The sequence below is a fragment of the Durio zibethinus genome, chromosome 15, assembly GCF_047325235.1.
Source record: "Durio zibethinus cultivar Kanyao isolate XHJ-2024 chromosome 15, ASM4732523v1, whole genome shotgun sequence".
Taxonomy (NCBI): domain Eukaryota; kingdom Viridiplantae; phylum Streptophyta; class Magnoliopsida; order Malvales; family Malvaceae; genus Durio; species Durio zibethinus.
The window spans coordinates 9,766,875-9,781,146 of record NC_143176.1 but is presented as its reverse complement, the minus strand read 5'-3'; the positions used below and the strand labels follow the sequence as shown (position 1 = coordinate 9,781,146).

Here is a 14,272-nt window from a genome sequence, read left to right as displayed (position 1 = left end):
TCAATGCTGATGGCTCAATCAACAAGTATAAAGCTAGACTCGTGGTCAAAGGATATGCTCAAATACTCGGTGTGGACTACTCAGATACCTTCGCACTAGTCGCTAGACTCGACACCATCAGGCTCTTACTCACCGTTGTAACACAAAAGAATTGGAAAGTGCACCAATTAAAAGTCAAGTCAGCATTCTTGAATAGTTTTCTGCATGAGGAGATTATGTAGAATAACCAGAAGGCTATGTCAAGAAAGGAGAATAAGACAAGGTTTATCTTTTTAAAAAAGCACTTTACGGATTGAAGCAAGCTCCAAGAGCTTGGTACAGCAGGATTAATGAACATTTACAGAACTTGGGATTTGTCAAAAGCTTATCTGAATCAACATTATATGTAAAGCACAATGGAGCTGACATTCTTATCATCTTACTATATGTGGATGACTTACTTGTGATAGGAAACAACACAAGTATTGTGGAGAAGTTTAAGCAAGAGATGATGGAGTTTTTTGAAATGACAGATCTTGGATTGATGACCTTTTTTCTTGGAATGGAAATCAAACAGAATGAACATGAAGTCTTCATCTGTCAGAAGAAATATGCCAAGAAGATTCTGAAGAAGTTTAAACTCGAAGAATATAAAGAAATGAGGACACCAATGAACTCAAAGGAAAAGCTCTATAAAGAAGATGGAACAGAGAAGATTGATCAGGCATATTTTAGAAGCCTAACTGGTTGCTTAATGTTTCTCACAACAACTCGACCTGACATTTTGAATGTTGTAAGCATTTTGTCTCAGTTTATGCATTGTGCAAGTGAATGGCATCTCAAGGCTGCAAAGAGGGTGCTTAGACATGTGAAAGGCACAAGTGATTTTGGCATTAAATACACAAAGAGCAAAGAGTTCAAGCTGGTTGGTTTCTCAAACAGTGATTGGAGAGGTTCGATTGATGATATGAAGAGCATTTCAGGCTATTGTTTCACACTTGATTCTGGTGTTTTCTCATGGAGCTCGAAAAAACAAGAAATTGTAGCTCAATCCACAACTAAAGCAGAGTTTATTGCTGCAATAGCTGCTGTTAATCAAGCTTTGTGGCTAAGGAAGATTTTAATCAATCTTAACTTAGAGTAGGAGGAAAGCACGAAGATTCATGTTGACAACCAAGCTGCCATTGCTATCTCTCAAAATCCTGTGTTTCACGAGAAAACTAAACATTTTAATATTAAATTATTCTTTTAAGGTAAGTACAGAAAGATGGAGTTGTTGTTCTTGTCTACTGAAAACAAAAGATCAGGTTGCAGATGTTTTCACCAAGCCACTGCCAGCTAGCAAGTTTGAATTTCTGAGGACAAAACTTAGTGTTTGCAGCTCCTAAAGCAATGAGGAGTGTTAGAAGATGTGTTTAAGACTGCTAATGTGGATTCATGAATATTGCTTAGTTGAATGTTTCATGTTGTTCCTGTTTTTTTTTGTGTTGGTTATTTTTTTGTTATTCATGCTGGTGGTCATGGCTTAATCTTAGGACTATGATTTTAGTGGGTAGTTATTAATTAGGCTTTAAATTGTAATATTTCTGATGTTAAGATATGCAACAGTGAGTAAAGTTTTCTTTGCTTCAAAAATAACAACACCAATCAATTTTCACGTGCTTGATTTTATCAGGTTGTACATGATTGTGTGCAATACTAATGGCTACTCTATTGTCACAGTACAGTTTCATAGGGAGAATACTAGGCCTCCTTAGTTCTTTTTGGACATGTTTCAACCATTACATCTCACAAATTCTATGTGCCTTAGCTCTGAACTCTGCCTCGGCGTTACTTTGTACTACCACACTTTGTCTTCTACTCCTCCAAGTAACCAGGTCATCCTAACAAATGTACAATATCTGGAGGTAAATCTTCTATCAGTGATTAATCTAACCTATCAGCATCAATGTAAACTTCAACTCTTCGTTGTTCACTCTTTCTTAACAATAACCCTTTTTCTGGAGTGTTCTTTAAGTACCTTAGAAACCTGTAAACAGCTTTAAAATCAGGTTGAGTGTGTGATAATACATCAGTTTACTAACCAACTTCTGATACTGCTTTTTATCCACATGAGTTCCTTTATCACTTTCCCCTATCTTCAAGTTGTATTCTACAGGAGTATCAACTCGTTTGCAACCACTCAGACCTGTTTTTCTAGGAGATCAAGAATGTACTTGCATTGTGACACAAAAATGCCTTTTTTGGAATGTGCAATTTCCATTCTAAAAGAGTACCTTAATGACGCCCAGTCCTTAATCTCAAATTCCGAAGCTAGAACCTACTTTAATCTTTTTATTTCTAGCCATTCAACTTCTGCAAGAATTATATTGTCCACATAAACAATCAATACTGTTATCTTCGTTTCGACTGAAAATTTCATGAACAAGGTGTGATCGATTTGCCTCTTAGTGTAACCTTGCCTATTTACTGACTGAGTGAATTTATCAAACTATGTCTTAGGTGATTGTTTGAGTCTATATAATGACTTCCATAGCTTGTACACCTTTATCCAAAATTTTCAACAAAGCCTGGAAAAGAGTCCATATAAAATTCTTCTTCCAAATTTTTGTTAAAAAATTCATTTGTTACATCCAATTTAATGTTTCTAAATAGTCAATATCATATGTCTGAGTATATCCCTTTGCTATAAAAAAAGCTTTATATTTTTTTAGGGAGCCATCAAAATTGTATTTACTGTCGACACCCATTTGCAACCAACTGGAAATTTGCCTTCAGGTAAATTCACTACTTCCCATGTCTTAGTCTTCTCAAGAGCTCTCATCTCTTCAAGAATGACTTCCTTCCATTTGAGAACATTATGAGCATCTTGTACATTCCTAGGAATTTCTATCTAGGATAATTGTAAGGTAAATACAAAAAAAGAGAGACAATTTTTCATAAGACACAAAGTTAGACAAGGGATGTTTAGTACATTCTCTAGTACCTTTCCTATGAGCAATTGAAACATCTAAATCATTAAAAGATTTAATTTGGGAATCAAGCTACTTGAAATTTGACTCAGATAATAATTTACTTAGGGAATTGATAGAAATATAATATGTTCTTTGATTAGACTCCTGGATTGCTAAAAGGTGAATTTTTTTTTCTTTGATCAAGTTTCCTTCTTAAATAGACAATGAACTGATTCTGTTTTCTACTAGATTTCTCACACATTTCTGATTCTAAATAAGTTTCTAATGAGACAATAGGTAGTTGTTCATTCTTTTTTAGTGGTTAACGTATGTATTTCCTTCGTTACTTCGGGTATTTCTAAAGTTTGACATTGGTTTCTTTAAAGTGGGATCTAGATTTGGGACAAATATCATAAGTGGAATTTTTATCTGAAATTTAAAGAAAGAGAATTCACTTTCACTCTCCCTTCGAAGATGATGATTAAAACCTTTTTTTTTTTTTATTTTGTTTTAGAAAAAGTGACATCTATACTAACAAACATCCTTTTTGAAATAGGATCAATAGATCCGTATCCTTTGTGTTAGAAAATAACCAATAAAAACACATTTTTTTAGCTTTTGGATCAAGTTTTCCTTGATTATGATTGTGAATGTAAACAAATGCAGTACAACCAAAAATTTTTAAAGGAATACTAACCAAAATCCTTGATGTGGGAAAACTTTTTTTTGAAAAGGTCTAAAGGCGTTTGGAAATGTAAAACCCACGATGACATTCGATTGATCAAATAAGTGGCTGTAAGAATAGCCTCCCGCACAAGTAATTAGGAACCTTAGCTATAAATATTAAGGATCTAGCAACATCAAAATGAAGGTTTTTTTTTTTTTCTTTTCTTTCGGCCACCCTATTTTGTTGAGGAATGTCATTATAAGAACTTTGGTGCACGATGCTATTTTCTTCAAAGTTTTTCCCCAAGATTTCATTAAAATATTCCTTAATGAAAAATTTAAATATTTGTTTGAAATTGAGTCATTATCATTTTATAAAAAACTTTAAAAATATAGCCAAATTCAAACTTTTCCTTCAGTAAATACACTTAAGACGCGCGAGTATGATTATCAATAAAAGTTATAAATCATCTTTTTCCTGGAAGTGTTGAAGTTCCAGAAGGCCCCTAAACATCATTATGAATTTAGAAAAATGTCTTGATGTTTTATATTGTTGTGAGAGGAATGATACACGGTAATGTTTGGCTAACTCACAAATTTCACACCAAAATGAAAACAGATTCTTATTAATGAATAATTCAAGAAACATATGTTTTAAATAATGAAAACATGGATGTCCTAACCTAAAATGCCACAACATAATTTCATTATTACTAGAAACAAAAATAGATTTGAGACAAGTACTCTGAGATTGTCCCATCAAGTTAGTTCCATCTTCAAATAGGTAAAGTCCTCTACTTTATCTAGAACCGCCAATCGTTCAAATCCTGAAATTCACATTTAGAAGAGGAAAAATTAACTTGATTGTTTTGATCATGAATTAGCTTGTTAACAGACAAAAGATTACATGATAGAATAGGAACATGAAGAACATTATGGAATGTAAAAGAGGAAGAAAGAACTATGGACCCTTTTCCATCAATAGCCGAAAGTGGCCTATAACATATTTAGATTTTTTTATTTCCTGCACAAGTTTTATAAAATGAAAACATATTGGAAGGTCCGATCATGTGATCAGTTGCACTGGAAAGGATGATCCAAGGATGACTAAAAGTGGAATTAACACTAACTAGAGCAATTGTAAGGTAATTACCGTTCTAGGCTAATGAACAAAAGGCTAATTAAAGTTTATATTGAAACAAGCAAATTGAAAAAGTTTGTATAGGTGCTCTAATTGATCTTTGGTGAAAGTAGTAGTTTCTGTAGTAGTTTTCGAAGCAATTTGGTGCCCTTGATCAATATTGGACATTTGGAAAGCTCAACCATTTCCACCTGGTTTTTTCTTTCAGTTTTAAGCCTTCCCTTGCAATTTCTAGCAGGCTTCCCAGCTTTCCCAAGCCTTTTTACAATGATCACAGGAAGGCTTTTTTGTGTTTCTTCGATCTCCATCTTCGTCAGGTCCTTTTGATACAAGTGTAGAGTTTTCTGTATCAATACTCAACCGTGATTCTTCATTCAACATCACTCTATGTCTGGTTTCTTCCCTTCAAACCTTCAAGAAAACTTCTCTAATGGATGGTAGTGGTTTTTTGCTCAAAATCCTACCCCAAACCTTATCCAAATTTCCGTTAAGTCCTGCCAAGCACATATAGACTTTATCATTCTCCATCCACTTCATGTATCTCACACTATCATTGGTGCAATCCCATTCCTCATCACAACACAAGTCCAACTCTTGCCACACAGTTGTCATTTCATTGTAATAAGTGGTTACTTCTCAATCTCTTTGTTTAGGCTGTTAGGTCTTGTTTTTAATTCAAATATCTGGGATGAATTCTCCAAATCCGAATAAGTATCATGAATGGCATCTTAGACTTCTTTGGTCATTGATAAGAACATAAATGGCTTACTGATTGTTGATTCCATAGAATTGATGAGTCAAGCAATCATCATGGAAATTTAGACGTCAATGCTTTCAAAGTCGGATCATTTGCTGCTAGTTTCTTCACATCACTAGTTAAATGACCAAGCTTCCCTTTGCCATCAATCACCAGTTTTACACAATGAGTCTACTTTAGGTAATTCTTACCATTCAATTTGTGAATGATTAATTGTACAGAGTTCAAATTCACAAACTCAATTTGTTGAAATTAGATGTTGATTGAGGGCTATCCACATCATCCACAGAAGTTGTTGCGCCTCTAGTGGCTTCAACCATGGCTGTTTTTGTCATCTGAAAGTCTTCCAATAAAGACTTAAAGCTCTAGTTCTGATAACATGTTGAATTTTTTAGAACAGGTAATTTTTTTTATTCACTTAAAAAAATGCTAAGCTGTAGATTTTAAATAAACTCAACTGGATAACAAAAAAAATGAAAAACTTTAGACTTTAAAAATAGAAAGATAAAAAAAAAATTCAAGAAGATAATAACAGAATCAAATTCCTAAAGATAAGAAATTTGACTTTGTTCTTTAACTAATTCTCAAAAACTTAAAACAAAAAAGATATACTCGTCTGAAGGTTCGAAAGGGGGATTTGAGTGGATATTGGAGTTTTGATTCGATTCCAAAGTTTAGGGTATTTGGTTTGTCAAAGCCATTCGTGTTATTGCGAAAAAAGCTCAAAGGACAAAATAGGTTGGTCCCTTTCTAGAAAAAAAATTCAAATTTAAAGAATTATAGTTGTGGGTTATAGTTTTCTTGTCTCTTAATTGTATGGTTTTTATTTTATAATAATGATTTTTGTTAGTATATATTGTTTTAGGTTTTATGATGGATATAGGTATATTAAAAAATTTTAGGTATATTGTGTTCAGTATTGTGCTTTGGGTATAGTGATTTAAGATCCCATTTGCCTTGTTTTTATATGCTTTAATATTAAAATAGTATTATGATGTAAAAATATATACATTTTTATATTCTTCTTGCAGTATACAATTATGACTTAGTTGAAATATTCATTATTTATGCATTTCGGTAGTAATTTCGTTTACCTTCAATAGGATATTGCTTTAGAGGATGGACTTAAGGTTTGTTATGATAATTCTTCATTTGTCAATGTGATAAATTGTATCACACTTATAGGAGTATACATGTATATGTGAAACATACTATTGATATAGCTAATGTTGTTTAAGATGTCCTAGCAATGCCAAATATTAATGTTGTTTAAGATGTCCTAGCAATGCCAAATATTAAAAATAAGTAGAGGCATCAAATGGGGAAAATGACATTAATTTGAAATTAAATATGGTAGGTGATGCATCAAGTGTCAGTGGTCCAACTACTTATATAAGTGAAGCATCAAACGTTGGTGGTCTTACAACTATTGATGTAAATGATGTTTATGTAGGTGGGTCCAATGGTTTGAATAATGATAAAGAAGATTGTTATGTCAATATAACAATGCTTGAAGATGATGATACCTTTAAGAATTACTTAGGAAAAATGGTGATGGGGCTAGTGAAGAAGATAATAGGTTGTGAGATAATTATGATAAATAGATACAAGAAATAAGGGCAAAATATAAAAATTTTAGGAAAAAAAAAAGGAAAAAGAAAAGCTTCACCTCAGATGATGTCCCACCATATAAATTTGGAAGGCATTGTGAAAGAAATTAAAAGGAAAAAAAAAGTTCCAATGAAAAAGAACATGAAAGTCGAGCAAAACAACAAAGTAGACTACTTGAATTCTTCTGACATTAGGAGTTATAAAAGTGATGAGGATAGTGAGCTTGTATGCAAGAAAAGAAAAAAAAAATTTCTATCCTTCAAATTCAATTCACAGATTTGAGCTTGGAATGATTTTTGAAGGTCCTAAGCAATTCAAATGTGCTTTGGAAAAGTAGGCAGTCATAAACAGTTTTGATTATATGTTCCCTTAGAATGATAAAGATAGAACCAAAGCTAGATCAAGGCAGATGGGTATCTATTCCTTATCTATGCGTCAAAGGATAACAGTGATAAATTGTTCACAATCAAGAAATTGGTAAGCATGATACCTTTGTAAACATAAGGGCAAATTATAAGTTTATAGGAAACCACTTTCTTATTAATTTGTGATAGGTTTGGTTATTAGCACCTTTGCCAAAAGCTACTAGCAACTCACCCTTAAAAAGCCCTTTTAGAAAACAACCATCTAAACAGACTATAGGCCTATAACACTTCCTAAACCCTTCCTTAAGTGCATTAAAGCATACATAAAATCTCAAATTTTGAGGTTTAAGTTGGAACAAGTCTTTCAACCATAAGTTCAACATTAGTGTTAGGATCTACCTTTCTCAATGCATGTGCCTAATCAAACAACATATTGAACTTATACTATAATCTTCCATTTGTCTTTTCCATAGCCAATTGTTTGGCTCTACTACATACTGCCTGATTGATCTCAACCATTAACTCATCCTTAGCAAGCTTTTGCATCTCAAGCAACTTCAACGTAGTTATAATCCTCAACTTACTAAGAAAGTACTTTCCTATAAACTCATAATTTGCCTTTAAGTTTACAAAGCTAATGGAACATTCATGCTTATCTATTAATGTCTCGGTTTTGAATAACCCATCTCTATTATCCTTTAAAACATAGATAAAAAATAAAGACCCAATGGGTGCATTGCATCTAGCTATGGTTCTTTCTCATTCCTAACCAACATATAATCAAATTTGTTTGCCATGGATATTTATGCAAAACACCTTTAAACTGCTTATGACCTGCAAAAATCATACCAAACTCAAATTTAGGAATTAAATTTGAAGGATCAAAAATTTTTTGCTTTTCTTGCACACAAGCTCGCCATCCTCATCACTCTCATAACTCCTAATATCAGAAGAATCCAAGTACTCTGTTTCATCCCATTACAATCACCTGTGGTGTTGTTTTGCTCAACTCTCACCTTTTTCTTTGCTTGCGACTTTCTTTTTCCTTTTAATTTCTTTCACAATGACTTTAAAAATCATCTCTAGTGGGACCTCATTTGATGTAAAGCTTTTCTTTTTCTTTTTCTTTTTAAATTCTTTATAATTTACCCTTGTTTTCTGTATTTCCTCATCATCATTATCTAACATCCTATTATCTTCATCACTAGCCCATCTCATCTTTTTCTAAATAATCCTCAAAGGCCTTTCAAGCAATGTTCCATTCACATGCCTATATTTTTTATCATTATTCAAACCACTGGACCTAACTACTTTAACATCATTTACATCACTTGTTGTAGAAACACGAACATTTGATGCGTCACCTACACTAATAGTTAGACCATCTAAACTTAATGCACCACCTACCACATTTAATTTCACATTAGTGTCACCTTCTCCATTTGATGCCCACACATCATTTTCAATATTTGGTAGTACCTGGACATCCTCAACAATATCAGTTATATTAACATGTTCCACATATACATGTATACTCTCTACATGTGTGATAAGACTTATCAAATCGACAAAGGAAGAAATTATCATAACAAACGCTAAGTCCATCCTCAAAAGGCATGTCTTGTTCAAGGTAAAAAAACCACTTCACAATGCCATAACCAGTTTCTTCAAACATTTCACATAATAGTCCATAAGACAAAAAATCAGGATCAATACCCTACTCATGCAAACTTAGGTTTTCTTTCAAAATTACCACCCAAATACATAAATAATAATACTTCAACCAAGCCATAATTGTATATAGCATGAAGAATATAAAAATTTATATATTAATATACCGTAATACTATCTTAATAAAAATGTATATATTAATATACCATAATACTATCTTAACTTTAAAGCATACAAAAATAAGGCAAGTGGGATCCAAAATCACAATATCCAAAGCACAATATAAAACACAACATACCTCAAATTTTTTAATATACCCAGAACCATCACAGAACCCAAAACAATATATACAAACAAAAACACTATTATAAAATAGAAAACTATTCAATAAAGCACAACTAAAATTCTTTAAATTTTAATTTTTTATGGAATAACCCACAACATATTCTGTCTTTCAAATATCCACTCAAATCCTCTCGAATCTTTAGACAAGTCAATCTTGACAGACACAATCTCCCCTTTCAAATCAAATCTTGATAACTTTGGAATCAAATTCCTAGAAAACCCCAATATTTTCCTCATTGAATCAAGTCTCAACAGAATCTCCCCTTTGTTTTTTTTTTTTTTTCCTACCTAAAGAAATCACTAATAACAAATTAGAAATTTTCCTTGATAAAACCCCCAAACTATGAAAAAACAAAAAAGCCTTCGTTAATGATAACATGGCAATGGGGTCCATAATGATGTTGCTATGATGTGGCACCATATGATTGGTTCTTAGGCAAAGTAAGCTAAAAGTATTACCTTTTGGGGCAAAGTATCCATCGGAAGACAACTATAAATACTTAATTAAATGGAAAATTTCTAGAAGTACTATTGTGATAAAACTACACATGTTCGGAAGCAAATAAATATTTAACCCAAATGGTAAAAGTCAAATCTCAAATTATCTCAATCATAAAGAGCCTTGGAATGGACTCAATAATCATGCTTATGTTCTACTTTCAAACCTAAAATAATTATTTGTTAATCAAAATAATTCATGGCTATTTTCTTATACCTTAAGCTACTGAAAGTGAAAATAATATAAGTATTTATAGTCTACTCTCTAAACCTGAAATAAATTCAAAATAACAATTGTAACTTTAAATGCCCTAATGGTCCCCAAATACTAGAATTTACAATCAAATCCAAAAAATATATAAAATTAATACAAAAAACTCTAAATTATCCTCTAGCAAGTATATTCATGTCCCACATCAAGAAAAAGTAGTTACCGTATTAAGCTGCAAAGAAAATTATCTGTGGATCCAGCTTGGGGAGGCTTACTTCTGATTTTTCTTTTCCCTGTTGTTGTCTGGTGGGTGGTAGAAACAGTACTATGTGTAACATTTTGATGTCAAGTAACTCAAAGGCCTAGAAACAAAAGAAGTAAACAAACAGAATATCCAGATTACTAGTTACAGAATTAAAAATGAAAAAAAAAAAAAAAAAAGAACTCCATTATTATGTTATTTGATCCACTCAATGTCATATATGCCATTAAACTGGGATTCCACATTCTATCACCCATAAAACATGTACAAAGACATAAACCAACTATCAGACTCCGAAGACTGAATGTTTAAAATGAAAAATAAGCACTCACAAGTACAAAACGAAATAACAAATAATGACATAGACATTTACTGATCCAAAGTGCAACACTATAAAAATTTCATATTCACATAGGTTGTTGGAACTTGAATTTGAAAGAAGTCATTTGGATAATAAATTTAGTACAAAAGTGGCTGATGAACTCATGAAAGGTTGACTTTATTGATTATTTTCAAATTATGGATTTTCTAGATCTCTATTTAATGACGGATCTGAAATACCTTAGAATTTTGAAAATTTGTAATGCATCTACTTATACCCTCTCAAAGACATAAGTGTCTTGAACCTTAATTAGTTTTTATATAGTATTTACTTTCATCCCTCAAATTTATCTACTTATATTCTCCCAAATTCATGCTCCAAAACATAGCAATAAGAATGTTAGATTTGATTATGCATGTGGTGACTTGTCCACAAACTTATGCAGACACAAAAATATTAATGAAAGAATCTAAACAAATCATATGAAAAGGGTTAGGAATCACACTTCAGATAATACTGGCTATACTTACAACCAGAATTTAGCAATAGATTTTTGAATCATGGTGAAACTAAATCCATAGCACACACTCAGAAGCTAAGGTGATATAAGTTTGGCACCCTATGCCTGTAGAATATCATAACAGAATCTTTGGTCACACTTGAAAGTTAACTTTCCCACAAATAATTTGCTTTATTTCTTTCCTTTTGTTGCCCTTATTTTTCATTTTCACCACCTGAACATCATAAAGATCTAGGCCTAGCTCTACCGAAAAAGAAAAGGTTCCGTTTGACTGCCAAGTGCTCCACCAATCAAGTTTCCATTACTCCTAAGAGTGGACAAGCTAGGACAAAATTATCAAGCACCACTAAATCAGTAAATAAAGATGCCTGTACCAAAGCAGGCACCACATATCACCAAAAGCAAGGAATGACACAGTAGGAATTCTCATGATGATTAGAAATTGGCAGGGGAACATGAAATGGAAACGGAATCCAACTCATTCCAATGGAAACTTCTATAAAAATCAAATAGCAAAAGGGATGCTAAGTGTAAAAAATCCAAGTACTTTCATAACTACAACACCATAGGAGAAAATCACAATTTTAATATTCTGAGCAAACCAGTAAAGTAAAACAGCAGTTCACTCAATCCAATAAGGCAGATGATAAGGCCCTTACCATTTAAGATGTAAACCCGCTCAAGTTGAAAACAGTAGAAGTTGCAAAATAGCATGATTGCATGAAATACTTTTAACTTGTATCCTTCAAATCCGAATTTAACAAGTGCTCAGGAAATATATGAATGCTTATAAGCTACAAGCCTATTCTGCAGCCAAACAACTTGATAAGTTATTTGTATTTGCATTCTGCCCGTCCTTACTCAGCATCATAACAAATACACCTTTACAAGGCCTGATTTCCTATGAATTTCAATTTCATGGCAGAAAATGCAATATAATATGACCCTTGGTTAAAACTTAATAGGTGGTCATATTAGAATTAGTATTGTCATCATCAAGCCAAAGGAATTTCAAGTGATTATCAATCCCTAACGAAAACAGCATGACCTCCTCCATAAGCAAATAAGACATATCTCCTGCAATGAATTCGCACACCTTGCCATCAATTTCAATCAAACTACAGCCTGGTACCTTTCTGACCTTCTTTGCTCCCATTTCCTTCCTCACCTTCACTACCCAATCCCACTGGTTAGAAGAGGCATACATGTTTGACAGCAGGACATGAACCCCACCATGGTCAAGACCTCGCTCAACCAAGCTCCCAACTGTCTCCTTCCCTAACTCAACATCACCATGCACTCTACAAGAATTCAGTAATGCACCCAACACATAGGAGTCTGGTTCCATAGGCATCTCTCTCACTAATTTCTTTGCCTCTTCAAGCTGTCCAGATCTCCCCAAAAGATCTACCAAACATCCATAGTGCTGGACACCAGGCTCAATACCATAAACCTTGCTCATGTAGTTGAAGATTCTTAACCCTTCATCCACCAATCCCATTCGACTGCAAGCGCTTAGGACACATACAAAGGTAACTTCGTTAGGAAGAACTCCTTCACTTTGCATCCTCACAAACAACTCAATCGCACTTGCACTTCGACCATGATTAGCTAGGCCTGAAATCAGAGAAGTATAAGCAAAAACATCCTTATATGGCATCTCATCAAATACCGAACATGCTAGCTCAATGCAGCCGCACTTGGCATACATGTCAACAAGGGCAGTGCCCAAAACTCTATCTAACTCCATTCCATTTCTATCCACATATGCATGTATCCACCTTCCATGATCCAAAGCCCCAATAAATGCAGAAGCAGTGAGAGCTCCCACGATCCCAGCATGATTTGGGCGAAGCCCAGAAAGCTGCATATCATTAAAAAGTTCCAAAGCCTCTCTAAACACCCCCATTTGCACATACCCAGTAATCATTGCACTCCATGAAACTGCATTCCTTTCAGGCATTTGATCGAACAGTCCCCTTGCAAACTCAACTTGGCCAGATTTAACATACCCGCTAATCAAAGCGGTCCACGTAATGACATCTCTGTCAGTGCTCACATCAAATAGTTTACGAGCTGCGTCCATTGAGCTCCAATTAGCATACAAATGGATCAATCCGTTTAGCACAAAATCATAAGATTCCCAACCCAACTTAATCGCTTGAGCATGAGAAGCTAAACCCATAGAAAAATTCTCAGTGCAGGCTCGAAGAACGAAAGAGAAGGTGTAGTTGTTGGGCAAGAACCCACTGTGAAGCATGTTTTTGTATAGAGAAAGGGCAGTGGCATTTTCGTTTTTCTCTACAAAAGCTCTAATGATGGTGTTCCATATGAAGGTGGTTCGATGTTGAAGAGAAAGAAAGAGTTTGTAAGCATGAGAGAGATCAGCATTGGAGGAGACAGCAAAGAAGGAAATGATTTTACCGGCGGCAAAAGGGTCCAAAAGAGTGGCTGAGACGATGAGATGAGATTGCATCTGCTTGATTTGAGACATTGTACAACACTGGTCCAGCAAGGAAAGACTTCTTTGGCTAGCCTTCACATATTTGGAGGCAAGGCTTGAAGCTGACATTGTCAAACCAAATCATCCTTGCTTTCCACCGATCTTTAAAAACATTAAACAAATAGTGCAAACAAGCTTCTTTATCCGCACGTTCTCGGGGTCTCTCAATAATGAAATATATATATATATATATATATATATATATATAATTGTAACTAGAATAAGCGCCCGCACTTTGGTTGTAATATTTTTTTATAGTAACAATTATCGGTTAATTCGATTAAAGTTATTTTTTTTTTATGAAAAAATTTTAAGTTCAAATTTTATCGGTGATTATTTGTTAAGATCATCTTAAATGCATGATTTATAATCACTTGTTTTAGATTATCAAGTACGATACATCTTATTCTGACTTGAGAAATTAAACAATCTATTTACCTTTAATTTTTTTTTAATAAAAATTTTTT

At 33.5% G+C, this 14,272-nt stretch overlaps 1 pseudogene across 2 annotated transcripts; it reads right to left on the bottom strand.

Moving 5' to 3' along the window:
- Positions 1 to 4,591: 4,591 nt before the first annotated feature.
- Positions 4,592 to 13,974, bottom strand: LOC111301780 (pentatricopeptide repeat-containing protein At5g66520 pseudogene; annotated as a pseudogene). 2 transcript variants are annotated; one of them, XR_016328206.1, is made up of 3 exons: positions 11,962 to 13,974; positions 10,422 to 10,560; positions 4,592 to 5,234 (listed from the first exon to the last, which is right to left on the bottom strand). The product of XR_016328206.1 is annotated as a pentatricopeptide repeat-containing protein At5g66520 pseudogene, transcript variant X1 (transcript). The 2 variants fall into 2 exon arrangements; XR_016328207.1 differs by having other exon boundaries at positions 4,592 to 5,868; positions 11,962 to 13,963.
- Positions 13,975 to 14,272: the final 298 nt, after the last annotated feature.